We start from the raw sequence: 15,628 nt of genomic DNA on the forward strand, positions 1-15,628 counted from the left end.
TGAGTCACTCATTCATGCACCTATGCACTACGTAATACCCCCCACCGAACCATGCAGACACTCAGACTGATATTCAAAAAACCAACTAATAACCTATATAGACACCCATGTAGCTACTCACCAACCCATGCAACCACTTATACACAAAGTGAGAGACTGATACAGATATTTACATATTTAAACATTACTCACTAAGCCATGTATTCACTATGATACACTTAATCAGTCAGTTACACAATCAATTTTTCAAAAACAAATCATCCATTTAGACACTTATATACCCATTTATTCTTCCATCGACCTTGAGATATACATATATAAAACATATTTAATTTTCAGAAAAACACACATTCACTGGATGATGTCATCAGTGATGTCATCAGTGATGTCATTTGAGATGTCATCAGTGATGTCATGAGTGATGTCACTGACCATGTCATGAGTGATGTAATATGTGACGTCATCAGCAGTGCATTGCGGGCGCCCGAGTTATAGTTAGCTGAACTAACTATAACGGGGGAATTTCAATGGTTTTGTACAAGTGAAAAGTCCAGCTAACTATAACACCCCTGAAACCTATGGTTTTTTCAGTGAATATATATATATATATACATATATATATCCAATTCCTCCAATGCCCATGGAGAAAGAAGGCTGCACTCAGCTGCAGGCATATTTCATCAGATTTATTTGGCCAGAACGTGACAATAAGGAGTGCCACCCCCGATGCGTTTCGGAAAATCCTTACTCATGGGGTATGGCCGGCAAACTGTTAATCACATGACTGTTTCCTTTTAATTATACTGAAGGCACTTGTGATAGGCCAACCACTCTGACTCAAAAATTATACATTATGGTAAATGTTCACGATCTCAAAATCATTATATCTCCAAATGGACATTTGAGAGGCATATATCTGTTGGCATAAAAAACACAGTCCATATTATTTAACCCTTCAATGGGTACTCTTTGGTCACGTTTCATTCATTACAAACCATGCAGTCCCATATCTCGCCCAAATCACTAGCAAAACATAGGCCCTTTACGCAGAAATCTGCGGCAGCATGGGCAATCCGTGAATGTCCTGGCGGCACCGTGCTGACATCGACAAGGTGGTGCAGTCCTGCACCGGCGTCAGGCTACACCGTCAAACATAAATCCAATTCCTCCAATGCCCATTCTCTCTCATTCATAAGTGATGATCAAAGTGGATGCACCATGATGGTTGATGTAAACGTCAACGATAGAATGAAGACTTCTTTGTCACTGGAGAACAATCTCCATCTGGTGAATGCACATTTCACGGGTTCACTTACTGTTGAACTGACTGAAGCATACTGTCCGCTATGTAACATCCGCTGGTGGAATTCCAACACAATTACATACTCCGCCATGCTTTAAAAAAACTTTACTTCCCATGCCACCACTGAGTTGACAACACATCTTGCAGTGCTGCTGCCAAACTATTCTGCTAGAAAGAGATAACGGTTGAGGAATCCAGTGACAGGACACCAAGAATAACCCCAGAAGAAATGGAGATCCTTGCAGAGGGTGCCTTGGCAAAGTGCCCTCGGTTTTATGGCCCTGCAGACAAACAGTTCAGTATACAGACACTTATTGAATAAAAATATGCCTATTAGGTCATGGGCCTAGTTATATTAATATAACCTGCCTACATCTTGAATTTTAATTGCCCTTTCAAAGTTTTGTGGTGTTATGTATGTTTTTACATAATTATTATAAGTGTAAAAATAATGAGGATGACATTATGATCAAATAATTTAAATGACTTTGATTTTCTGAAATTTGCTGCAGCACTTGCAAGTGTATAATCAATTCTGCCGGTGCATTGTCAAATTTACAACATATTTAGCACAGCATATTGCCTAATAATTATTCATCTTATACTGCTTCTCAAAGAGCTACATGGCTAAAGAGGTTTAGATAGCATCATTGATATTCTAAAGATAATGCCATTTTGTTATGCATCCAGCATGTGTTTCTTATTTAGAGTCTGGTGGACAGTATATTAAGTTACAAACATGGCGGCTATCCTATCCTCTGTTTTACATGTCCATTGTAGTATTCCACCTTAAAAATCTAATTAAGGCCCTAACCAAATTACTTATCATTTGTTGGTGTCCTGCCATTTCCTAGATTTGCAGAGGCTATAACCTCCACCACACTTGCAGATGAATATCCTCTATAGATATTTCCGCTGGCTGGTGAGATGAATATCGTCTTCAAAGGAGATGCTGCCATGTCAGATCCTCTGAAAGAACAGTCATTTTGATGAGTGGCCTTCATGTTCAATGCGGCAAGTCAGCAAACCTTGTTTTTTCACACATAAACATGTCCTCACTTACTATGAACCGCCGGATTGATGCTGTCTCCTCATCATGCTTCCAAACTCTTCATCTGCTTTGAAAGATCTTTAGATGGATCCCCACTAAGACCAGAAAGAAGGTCGCCCAAGCACTCATCAGCAGCGGACTCAACTACGGCAATGCACTCTAGGCAGGCATCACCCAGAAACTCCTCAGGAAACTATAGAACGTTCAAAACACCACAGCCAGACTGGTCCTCAATATCCCCCGAGGCAGCCACATTTCCGACCGCATACGAGACCTCCACTGAGTCACTTTCAAGATCCTCACACAGGCCTACAAAGCCCTCCTCAATGATGGACCAGCATACCTGAACCACCGCCTCTCAATCCACATACCCATCAGACACCTCTGCTCTGCCCAACAGGTCCAGGCCACCATACCTTGGATCAGCAAGACCAGGACAGGAGGAAGATCCTTCTCCTACCTCGCCACCAAAACCTGGAACACCGTGCCTCTCCACCTCAGGCTATCACCGTCAAAAACCCAATTCAGGAAGGATCTCAAGACCTGGCTCTTCAACTGAACCTCAGCGCCCAATCGGACCTGCAGTATTCCTCCAGCACCTTGAGAACCTCACAGGTGAGTAGTCACGATTAACAAGTACTGATTGATTGATTGAAAGTGGAAGCAAGAATAATGACTCTGGCACTCTTGCAATTTTTCACCAGGATACGGGGTAATTTTAAAATTTTCTATTCTTGATCATTAGGCTTTTCCTGACAATATCGACCTTGAAAATATTATGCCACAACATCTTCTCTAAAAAAGACGCATAGTCTGAGGTACTTAGACTGATGGCACTATATACGTGGGGGTTTGTCTAATGTTTCCATCAGCAAAGTCAGGGGGTTTACATCCTCAGAAATATGATGGTTCACTTGCCTCTAAACAGAGTGGTAAGCCATCAGTTTTGAAGATGAGATACTCCACCACTATTATGGTGGAGTACCATGTCTGTCAAATACTTAAATAACCCAAAATCTTGAACGCCCAAAATTGAAGTGCTTTTATTTTTACATTTATGACATTGTTTAAAGCAGTTTTGTTAAATAATGCATACATTTCTTCTTTAAAATTACCTATTTAAAACAAATTTGGTGAAAAAACAAAGTATGATTTATATTTATAGCAGCCTATCCCCAGATGCAACAAATGAATTTCATTCTTATTTAGAATTCAGCAGACAGGTTGCTCCACCACTAATGTGGCAAAAACATGTGTCTGCCAATTTGTTGTTTCACCAGGTCTATTTGCAGTTGGCATATTTCTGCCAGTGGAATCCTTAGACTGACTGCCCAATGGAGATAGTGTTGTCAGTTTAAATAACTTACACAATACACCCTTTGTAGGACTAATGTTCTGACATACCTTTTTCCTGTTCATGACCACCAGGAAAAGGCTGGCAGTGAGTGAACAGAAAATAATTACAATAAGCAACAAACCTGAAAAATTCTGGGTCTAAGTTGCAGCTTAGTAATACATTTGATAATTATGTTTACATCCACGGTTTAGGCCAGTGCTCACACAGGGGAAAAGATTTGAGAGGCCATAGCCAAAAGTGTGCATGCTCGGGAGGTATTGCAGAACCACAGCATTCATGTAAGGAAATTACTGGAGGGCATCTGTTGGTGAATCCAGCTAACTGCACTGTATTTTCTGGGGTGGTCCACTCAGCAAAATGAATAGTTGTGATGCTCAATGAACCCCACTGTTTGTCACATACTGTAAGTGTCCTACCCAAACTTGGCCATGCAGCTGCAGCTCAGAGCACAGCAGCAAAGTGGTGAGTATCAAACATGATATAATTAGGCATTACTAACATTTGATGTCTGTGTGGTTGAAGAAAAAACAAAAACATTTGTACTTTTTGTAGGAGGCTTGCTTAGTATATGGTGCACTCTTATTTAAGTGGAGCACCTTGCACTAATCCAGGCAACCCTTATGGCGATTTTAATGTTCTTAGAAAACCTTAGAAAGCTCTCTAAGTGGTAGCTGTTGAGAGCAGCCTTCAGGCTTAGTCCAGAAGGAGTGTGAAGCAGCTTGTTTTACCAGCACTAATCATATAGTATAGATTAATTGGAAAAGAACCACATAGTGTTGTTATAAAAATATGTATTTATTATAAAGACTCACTAACACATTGCAATATCTCCTCCCATGAGATATAATCTAAATACACAAAATAGTTCAGTAATAGAACAGTTAGGTAACACACATACACAGTGGTCTCCAGGGGGAGACCAAACCATATACTAATAAAAGGAATGCAAACCACGACTTAAGTCAAGACTGGACCCAGAAGACTTAGAAGAGCCGGGGACCCAAGGAACCACTCAAGTTAAGTACCCATGAACCCCGTGCAAAGGCATTACAAACAATTATTAAAACTAACTCTGTGATAGTCTAAACCATCACCATTCTGTGTTTGCTTTGCGATAATTTACAAGCGAATAAAATAATTAATAACAATATACAAAAAGAGTAATTACTCCAGGCTATTCAAATCATAGCATTATGGTTCGCTACATTCGCATCATGTAATTAACAATTTCGTGTTACCCAAGCATATCCCAATATGCCATGGTGCAGCCTTATAAATAAAACAGTTCTCCAAATTCTTTAGTCCAAAATAGTGCCTACTTATTAGATATATTTCTCAATTTGTGACATCTATACATGACATTTTTTATATAGTATAAACAATGAACATAGTATCTGTTAAATTTTGAATAATTTCCCCACGAATCCTGATAAATCAAAGGGAACAGAGACGTACGCGCCTTTCAATATCAAAAACTGAGAAACCTTCTAACAAAAATTGCAATAGTCAGACTGGAAAGCGATAACCACCATTTGAGCTTACCTCCTAAAACCGAGTATGATTTTGGAGTACTCCAATCCGCTGGTTCTTGTACTTGAATCTTTAAAATTCAAAAGGGTCTGGACTTCCCTTCGAGATGCCTATAAAGAATGTGAGTCAAGTCAAAATTCAAAATAGTATTTCCTTATAAATACATAAACTAACCTAAATGGTTCAAAACTAAAACACTCACCCTGTGGTGCAGTACCACTATGTGTACTTCTATTTAGTCCATTCTCGTCTCAAGTGGGAGATTCAGGAGGGCAACTTAAAAAAGTTCCCAGGGCCAAATCAATAGCTATAGGGGGTTTAAAAGAAAAAATCCCCATTAGTCTATGTCCGAGTATCCCAATGATCTAATAGCAACAGGAAGACTGCTGTGCCTATTACCGTCCGTGGTCGCATCTTCTCGTGTACAAGTCTCTCCGTCCCGAATACAGGTACTGAAGTCAGGTCGTTTCCTTCCTAAAATTCACTTCCGGACTAAAAATAAAAGTCAGACTAATGTGTCCGTGTATTGTGAAAGAACCAGCGCCATATTTAAATAGTAATGGGAATAACCAAGTTCGTCTTTGGCGATAATTAATAAGAGCACTCACCTTTCAGGTATTGGTAAATTTAAGCCTTATTATAAGTTTAAAGTCAGAATAAGAGAAGTCTTAATAGTTAGTAACTAAAATGCAGTTGACACCGGACTACGAGGTTCGGTAATTCTAATGACAGTTGCACTATCTTCGGGTAATAATGAATTGTTTCCCAAAAATAATCCCCATATTTGTCTAGTATGAATGTCACAAATTGTTTATTATAAGCATAAAGTTAATTAAGAAAAGCGAGCAAATAAAAATCTTGAGTAAATACCTATTTGTATAGGTAAAAAGTTCTATCAATATTATGTCAGCTAGTACACTGGAATCATTAATTCCTTCAAAAATAAAAATAAAAATGAAATAAAATAAATTACTTCCTTATATGATTGACCTTAAGTTTGGTAGGATAAATCTGTTCATTTACTTATCTACTCTGAGGCATAAAGCATTTTCAAGGGGGTATTCATGTATAGCAAATCACGATGTAGAACTGATTAAATTAATCAATTACCTAAAAAATATTGCAATTCTTGATCAAAATGTAATCTGTCTTCAACCGCCCTAAGGCGCATTATCCATTTGGCTTCATGTCTGCGTAGTTTCAGTTCCCGGTTACCACCCCTGGGATCCCTTGTGACATGTTCAATATCAAAGAAAGTAAATGTTTTGTTGCTTCCTTGTTTATCACAATTGTTTACATGTTCCTCAATTGGATATCTCACATCGTTTTGCTTCGCTGCTCTCCAGTGCTCACTAATTCTCACTTTTAAGAGTCTTATTGTGCTACCCACATAAATTCTGTTACATTTGCAAGAGATAACATATACAACGAATTTAGTGTTACAGTTAATGTTGGCGAGTATTATATATTTCTGGTCAGAAATGACACTAAATTCTCTGATTTTGTCTTGTGCCTATTTGCACATTCCACAATTCCCACATTTATAGAATCCTTTTGACAACACGGTTAACCATTGCTCATTACGTGTAGATGTTTGGTAACTTGGGCTAAGTATAAATCCCAATGTCCTGCCTCTTCGGTATGTTACCTGTGGGGTGGTTGTGATACAGCCCTCTAGACTTCTGTCTGCTCTCAAAATGTCCCAGTGTTTGCAAAGACTTTTACGCATAACATGACTCCGATGTGTGTAATCTGTTATCAATCTTATGTGTGTATCCATTCTTTGTTTTGTGTGATTAGCTCTCAGCGTTTTAGCACGTGTTGTCACCGTTGCTCTTTCTTTAGCCTTAGTGACTATTTGTTTTAAATAACCCCTCTGGGCAAATCTCTTCTCCATATCTTGTATACTAGACATGAAATGTGTATCCTTGCTGCAATTTCTCCTTGCTCTAATCATCACCCATCTGAGGATTGATTTAATTTGATGACGGGGATGTGAACTCCCTGCATGCAAGATAGAGTTGCAGGATGTTGGCTTTCGATATATTTTACTGTGTATTCTTCCATCCTTGATATACAGTGTAAGGTCAAGGAAAGTTACTTCTGTTGCACTACAGTTAGTAGTGAAGCGAATGTTAACATCATTGTCATTTAAATAATCACAGAAATTTTGTGATTCGGCCATTGAGGCTGTCCAGATCATAAGGCAGTCATCTATGTAGCGACCCCAATATAACATATGTTCACTCCAATGGCATCCAAGTGGGCCCAGATCATCACCTCATCCAGCAACCCCATAAAGAGATTCGCATAGGCAGGTGAAAAATCTGGAGCCCATGACAACTCCCTGTGTTTGTCTGAACCAGTCCTCTTTGAATAAAAATAAATTTTTCTGTAAGATTGTTTCTGTCATTGCTAACAACATCTGTGTGTGCTCCCAAAAACTGGCCGATCTTTTCGATAGAAAGTGGTTTAATGCTTTAAGACCTAGTTCATTACAAATACTTGTGTATTGTGACACTACGTCTAGTGTCACCATTATCATTCCAGGCTCCCAAATTATATCTTCCAGTATATTAAGTATATGACCTGTATCCTTTATATACGAGGGTAGATTATTTACCAGCGGTTGAAGAAAAATATCCACAAACTGTGAATTTTCCGTGGGACCCCCTATTCCTGACACTATTGGTCTCCCTGGTGGGAAAAGGCTGGTCCTTATGTATTTTTGGTTGTGTGTACAAACAAGAATACCTGGGCGATCCACCTTCATATAGAGATACTCATCATCATTTAGTAAACATCTATCATGCCACCCCTTCAGTAGCCCATTGATCTTAGTTACCAACATGAAGATGGGGTTATATGGTACCTTCTCACAACACTGAGTATCATTAATTTGGGAATACACTTCACATTCATAGTCTATTCTGTTGATCACCACTATGTTGTCGCCTTTGTCGGCCTTTTTTATAGTCAGGTTATCATTCATCATTAGGTATTTCAATGCTTTACGTTCATTGGGAGTCGGGTTGTCTTTTCTGGTTCCCAAAGAAGGTCAATGTTTGTCAATATAATCATCCAAATCTTTTAACCCCTTCCATGCCCATGACGGAACGGTTCCGTCATGAGCATCGGTTGCGCTGTGCTCATGACGGAACTGTTCCGTCATGGCCCCGCCCGCGCTCGAACCCTTCAGCACCGCGGGGGAATTCCCGCCGCGCTGAAGGGGTTAACACCAAATTTTGGAAGACCTCCATATTATTCCCACTCGTTAAATTAGGTGACCATCGTGACTTGGTTTTGAGACTGCTGGTAAGTGTTAGATCTGCCCTGATATCCAAATGGTCTAAAACTTTGGCAATTGTAATAGAGTCCTCTTCTAGTTCAGTGATTGATAACAAAGTCACTGTATCGTGTATTTCCAGTATAGTAGATGTACTCAACACAACACCTTCTGCAAGTGTATCATATATTTTATTTTGCTGCGGATTAAGTGCTGTGACGGGACCAGCAAGGTTCAAGGGACTCACCAAGTGCAGGAGGGTCAGAGCAGGCCCCGAGCAAATAGGGGGGCCCACTGGAGCCAAATAAGACCGTCAAGAGGACCCACTGGCCGGAGACATGGGAGTCGCAAGAGGACCTTGAGAAGCTCACCAATAATACAGGCCCAAGGTGCTGAGGATGTGGTGAGGATGAAGCTCTTGGTAGCAAGAGATGCTGGAGGCTGGAGCTTCTTGGAGCCCGAAGATCTCTGTAGAAGAGAGTCAACAAGCATTGGCAACAACAAGTTGACCTAATATGCATGGGCACTGCTTCAGCGGTCCTGACAAGGGATACTGACTTCCAACTTGCTGAGAAGACAGTACAGGCCTCGAGGGGGTTGCAGAACCACCCCCTGTGTTGCTGAGCCTTTCAGAGTTTGTGGGACACCAGGAGCAGCAGACCAGTCAGCTTACTTGCGGTGCCTGCAGATGCATGGTAGTGACTCCTTCACTCCAAGGGAGATTCCTTTGGGTGTCTTTGATGCCCACAGTCCTGGAGAAGAATCTGTATGGAGAACAGGCACAGATGACGCAAAATACTGGCAGGACGACAAGACCAGGAGCAGCAGGAGTATGCAGGGACTGCCCCACCCCTTCCCAAGCACCATCTTCTAGGTACTTGCTATGCCCAATGGATGCCCATTTGTGAGAAGGTTCCCTGGCGGCATCAGTAAGGGCAAGTTTGGTGGCACAGCACTGTGCTGTGGCACATGGACAATGAATGGACTGGCCACCGGTCTGTGTTTTATTTTTGGATTGCTTTAATCCCATTCATTAAAAACTTTCAGAGTTTGGAAGATATTAGTCCTGCCATTAATTTTCAATGATGTTATTGTCTTATTAGTGATGTGTGTGTAAAGTTGATTTGTTTGATCCCTGATTGCTGATCCAGTTGAAGTGGTTAGTATGATGTGACCTTAGAGCTAGACAGGAGGAGGCGAAATGCTGGATGGATGTCTAAGTGTGTAGACGTCCAAATGGGGCAGACATTGCATTGGGTGACATGTAATGTGGTAAGTATTTAGCTTGGCCTGGCCACTGTCAACAATATTTAAGTTACACTTCTACCTATGATGTAGATTGGATATGTGTTTGATGTGTTGAAGTTAGATATTTGTGTTTTCACACATGGGTGGGTGTCAACTTATCATACCATTGTGGAGTTCTGCATGGACATGTTCCCATTTTGCCTTGTGTACTTTACAGCTACTTGATCTAGATGTGTGCCACATGCTGTTAGTGTTGTGTTTGCTTTCATACGTTGCACTTACCCCTTGCCTACACATGCATGGCACTTGGTTATGCTATTGGTTGTCCCTGATATACTTCAGTTCCCAGGTCTTGTGCACATGGAGTGTATCAGACATGTGCAAATTGTAGTGTGCCTCAGGACCCCAGCCTTTCAGGGTTACCCCTGATAGAGGCATAGCAATCCTGCAGAGAGTGTTTTCATTGTGCCCTTAGAATGCTTCTCACACTGAGTCTATGTAATCCTGTTGTCTGACATTGCCTTTTCATGTGGTTGATGTGTGAGAGTTCAATACAGGGTTGCAGCAGAGAATGTGTGTTTCACTTTAATTCCACATCCATACAGATGTTTCTTTGACATCAAAACAGGACCTGGGATGTGTACAATGTGAGTGACAAATTCACTATAGTATCTTGGTTGGAGTTACCGTGACAGGGCCTGATGGTAGTAGTGCTAGGTTTTCAATGTCACTTTCCCAACACTTGAGAAATGGCTAGATGCCTGACTAGCGAAGATTAGGAGTTACATGGCAGACAAGTGAGAAGGGATAAAATGAGTCTAGCAGCTTGGTTAGAATTCCAGTCACAAGGCCTCATGGTAGTTGTAGTAATTTAAATCTCACTTTACCAACACCTGAGAAAGTATAAACTGCATGACTAGCGAAGATCAGTAGTAACATGGCAGACAAGTGAGAAGGGGCAAAGAGAGTCTAGCAGCTTGTTTAGAGGTCCAGTCACAAGGCATCATGGTAATTGCAGTCAGTTCAATATCACTTTAACAACACCTGAGAAATGGTAAGCTGCATGACTAGTGAAGATCAGTATTAACATGGCAGACAATTGAAAAGGAACAAAAGGAGTCTAGCAGTTTGCTTAGAGTTACAGTCACAAGGCCTCATGGTAGATGTAGTCACTTTAATGTCACTTTCACAACACTTGAGAAATTGCAAGCTGCATGATGAGTGAAGATCAGTAGTAACAGGTTGTGGACCCTCGTTAAATATATGTATCTTTCAATTTTTTTGTTTAGATTACCCCTGATGAAGGACTCAATAAGAGTCCGAAATGCATTGAAATAATTATAGTCAAACATGAAAACTGAGAATAAAAAACTGTGAATTGATTGAAATGAATACAATTTCATCGCCACATGAATGAATAAATGATCATTTGAACTTCACGTACAACATTTTGAAGATTTTTTATACACCGTTAACTATCACGTGATAATCACATTTGAGTGATCCTTCTTAAGTTGCGCCCAGAGGGACATTCTCTAAATCTAGAGAACGCTTCCAACACAGATTCACAGGGAAAACAGGTAGGGTGTTTGGGATGGAGTTCGGTTTGGGAGGAAGAGGGAGTGGCAGTGTCCAATGGGTCTGCTGTCAGCATTGTGTGTTGTGTTGGTGTCTGTTCTGAGGGTGACAGTGAGAGTTTGAGTTAGTCTGGTGGGGGTGATGTGGATGTGCTGGGTGTTGTGGAGGTGTCTGTGGCTATTGGTGTGGTGTCTGGGGATATGGGTGTTGTGGAGGTGTCTGTGGCTATTGGTGCAGTGTCTGGGGATGTGTGTGTTGTGAAGGGGTCTGTGGCTGTTGGTGTGGTTTTTGAGTGAATGCTGGGTGTTGTGGAGGGGTCTTTGGGTATAAGTGTGGTATCTGAGAGTAAGGGTGTGTCTGTGGAGGGCTCTGTATGTGTTGATGTGGTGCCTGTGGGTATGCTGGGGGTGAGTTTCCGCTGTATGCATGTATGTTTGAGTTTCTTGGATGTCTTGTGTTTTTGTGTAGTGCTTGTGTCTGATGAAGCGCGTGCATGCATAGGTGTGTGCGTGCTTGGGATAAGAATGGGAAGAGGGAATGTGGATAGGGAAGGGGCAGGAGGGGGTGTGGAAGCTTGGGATGGGTGGAGGGCTGCTGTGAGGGAGGAGGCCAGAGCCTGAAAAGATCTCTGTAGGTCAAACATGGCAGAGTGAATGCCTTCCAGGTATGCAACCATCTGGATCAGCTGGGTGCCTTGCCCCTGGATGGCATTCAGTACTGCAGTCTGACCCATAGAGGTGCTCCGCTGGAGGTCAATAGCCTCCTCACTCAGGGAAGCGGGAGCAACAGGGGCAGGGGCTGTCTGCCTGAAGAGAATCAGACTGCACCCCTATTAGGGGAGTGGGAATGGCCAACTTGTGGGGAACAACAGCGAGGGTGGTCATGGAACTGGAGGTGGTGGACAAGAATGAAGGTGGAACTGATCCTATTGGGTCTGCCACCACTCTGGAGTGTCCACTGTAGTATTACTCAGATCTTGATGAGCTTGAGCTGATGTCCTCCAGGGCACTCCCTGCACTCTCCTGGTCACTGGATCCCTCCATGTCTGATGTCTCACTTATGGTACCTCTGTGACCAGCTTTATCCCCACCAACTTTGGCACCTTCTCCTCCGCTTGCCCGGGATGTATCTGAAATGACATCGAACATGAGTTAATTGCAACTGCGTTTCCACACCTGACCATCACAAATCTAATGAAAGCATTGAAGAAGTCCAAACATCACACCACCTTCATGGTTCACTCCATAGGCTTCAAATTTATCATGAGCACATGCATACATGTTACATGACCTGCAAGCAGTTTGGTCCACTCATGCCATAAGCACAGACAGGCCCAAATCCATTGATAGAATTATCTACACTCCATTCTTATAGCCATAGTAGAATAGTTGATTACCTTGCATACTTTGTCACTTGGTATATACCATTGTAAACAAATGTAACCAAATAGGATGGATCCAAGAGTGCGATTTACACAATGCTCACACAAGGCCCAGAATCTAAAAAATGTAACTATTACTCATAACACATCATGATGTCATGAAGGTCTAGTTGCACATCAATGTACCATCAATTACTGTTGTGGCAGACACCATGTCACATGCAAATGATCATTGCAAACTAATGACACTTTGCACTCCAAATCATATGTCCACTACCTGAGAAGTGAAATGACAGCTGTACACATGTAGTTTAGCTATGTATCATATTTAGTAGATAGAATTTACTGAAAACATTGAGTTCCAAACATTTGGAGGATAGATACTCTGATTTCACACTGCACGAGACTCCATATAGCCATATGGACACCCCCAATCCTGCTTGGTACAGGTGATGACGCCAGTCATAGAATATATATCCACAAGCCAATACGCCTTTGAAGGTTTTGGGTGTCCCTGAACATCTATGACATGAAGATGGGGGATCACTAAAGTCACAATGATCAGGCACATCACACCACTCTTTGATATTGCATATTCATATTGCCTTGTAAGGATCAGTGTAGACACTCACATAGGATCCCCACAGTTCTAGATCTCACTCGCTCATGCATGTCACCAGTAAGTGAATGAGTGCTTTGAAACACTTGCAGATAAACAATTAACTGGCAAATGCACACTAGCCAATATGTAGGCACTAATGCTGATTGCACCAGTGATGTTTGCACTCTTATTTCACTCTGTGGCCAGTTCTTACCAATGGGAACTGTTGTACAGTCATTGCATGCACTGTGAACTCTATGTCATGTCACATGCAATTGGGCCACCACCACATGAGAGACAGTAGTGAGGGTACATCACTCCTCACACAAGCAAGGCCAGCTGCCATTGTGGTACAATTGCCACCTAGATTTACTGAGAACATGAGATGATTACTCACTTCACTCAGCCAGGTGTTTGCTCAAAAGGAGAGAATTTGTTGTGGACAGGACTCTGTTGTCTTCCAGGTCAGAAAGCCAATAGGCACAGCACAGCACAGCACAGCAGCAGGCACCTAATACCACACTTACACTAACAATGTCTCATCTTGTGTGTGGCACATGGGCCATCACCAATATGGTTGGTGAAACACCTGTCAGTAACACTCAAAGTTGGTAATATGATATGTATGTCTCTGGCTAGGACTCACACACCCTTGTCGCTGCTGTTGGGCCCTCAACTGCCCATCAAGGTCTGGATAGGCCATTGCCAGTATATGGGCCATCAGAGGGATCAAGGTCTGGCGCACGCCCCTTCCACGTTGGGATGAGTTCCCCGCTGGACGTCCACGATCTTCCGGGTCCAGCGCTGCAGGTCTTCCTACCTCTTTCTGCAGTGGACAATACACCGGTTATAAACCCCCGGGGTCCGCACTTTCCAGGTGATGACTCTCCAAATGGCCTTCATCTGATGGGCGCTGACATGTATGGATACAATAGATGCAAAAACAGATTGTAACTGGGAGTTTAAGGATATTTGGATGGTTGATACACATTTATTTATACCTAGCACAAAAATGTGTAAAAAGTCAACACATTACAAATGTCCATGCCACATGCTAAGCACAACTAAAGCATGGATACACACTTTTGTCGTCATCTGATGACTAACTTCAACCCACGTCATGACCTACACTGACTGAGACAGGCCACTAACATCATGTAGGCCAGGGCCATCCTACATGGAATGTGATGAGAGGTAACATGACACACATCACACCATTTGGCTCCTCTGAAGTGTTAACTACCTGTGCACAACTGCTCTAACACCTTTACTGCCAGGTCAATTGCAGAGATGCATATGGTACATAGATGCAAGTACCATAGTATACACAAAATTCTAAGACTAAGGTCACAAGGTAAGGGCTGGTATGTGTGACACTGAGAGCTACCTCTCTGGGGGCTGTGTGGACATCTGTACTACTTATATGAATATCCAAGTAAGTCATAATGAGTTTGTGTTGTTTGTACTGCCATCACAGGAAACCCCTTTTGTCATATGTGGCACTGTAACAGGGAGGTCAATCAACATACCATTGTATGTGTAGTGTGACATGGAATAGTGTAGCCAAGCAGATGATTCAAATTTCGAAAACTATTCCAAAGTAACCCACTATCTACACTGTTCATGTCTCAGATGCGCAAAAGGCCTGTACAGTGGAAGCAACACTATTAGAAATGTGTCAACAGACCTGTGTGACAACGGGAACAGTCATTAGTGACAGACATTGACACTGTGGGTCAATGGAAAGAAGTATCAGGTCAGGGGATCACCTCAGTCACCATGCCTCAGAGTATCCAGGTAACAGCTATCAGGGCTACTAGTGGGAAAGATAACTCTTTCTGGGTACATCCATGGATCAGAAGGTCTACGGGAACATCAGTTCTCCTGAGACAGTAACTCTGGCCCAGGCTGGGCCATGGCCCACACTGCCCACATATCAATATCAGGCCTTGCCCTTTGCAGGCCGAGGCTACTTTTCCTACAAGAACCTCACATTTCCACCAAGTCAATACAGAAAAGTGAAGCCTCTGCCAATTTCATTTGTGAACATACAGTTGTGTGGCACTCTGAAAGGGTCTGTGACGTATAGCTACCTGCAAGACAACTGTTTTACAAAGTCTGATGTGGGTTGAGTAATCAGTGGGAAGGTACACTTTGCTGACATCATCCTCAAATGCTTATAACAGTATACAGAAATGGCTCATGACATGAAGCCTATACATAACAATACGCATATATCATGATGTGATTCGAGAACTAATTGTAGCTACTATGAACTAGAGCCCTGCATAGA

The 15,628-nt window shown here is 42.0% G+C and overlaps 1 long non-coding RNA gene across 1 annotated transcript in view; it reads right to left on the reverse strand.

The window, feature by feature from the left end:
- Positions 1-5,703, reverse strand: part of LOC146821610 (uncharacterized) — a 99,492-nt gene extending 93,789 nt beyond the window's left edge. Inside the window, exons 1-3 of the long non-coding RNA XR_014962742.1 lie at positions 5,641-5,703; positions 5,444-5,548; positions 5,254-5,351 (exon numbers count right to left, since the gene is read on the reverse strand). This is a non-coding gene — a long non-coding RNA (uncharacterized LOC146821610). The remainder of the gene's footprint in view (positions 1-5,253; positions 5,352-5,443; positions 5,549-5,640) is intronic.
- Positions 5,704-15,628: the final 9,925 nt, after the last annotated feature.

Source organism: Triturus cristatus, chromosome 6 (genome assembly GCF_964204655.1).
Source record: "Triturus cristatus chromosome 6, aTriCri1.1, whole genome shotgun sequence".
NCBI classification, from domain to species: domain Eukaryota; kingdom Metazoa; phylum Chordata; class Amphibia; order Caudata; family Salamandridae; genus Triturus; species Triturus cristatus.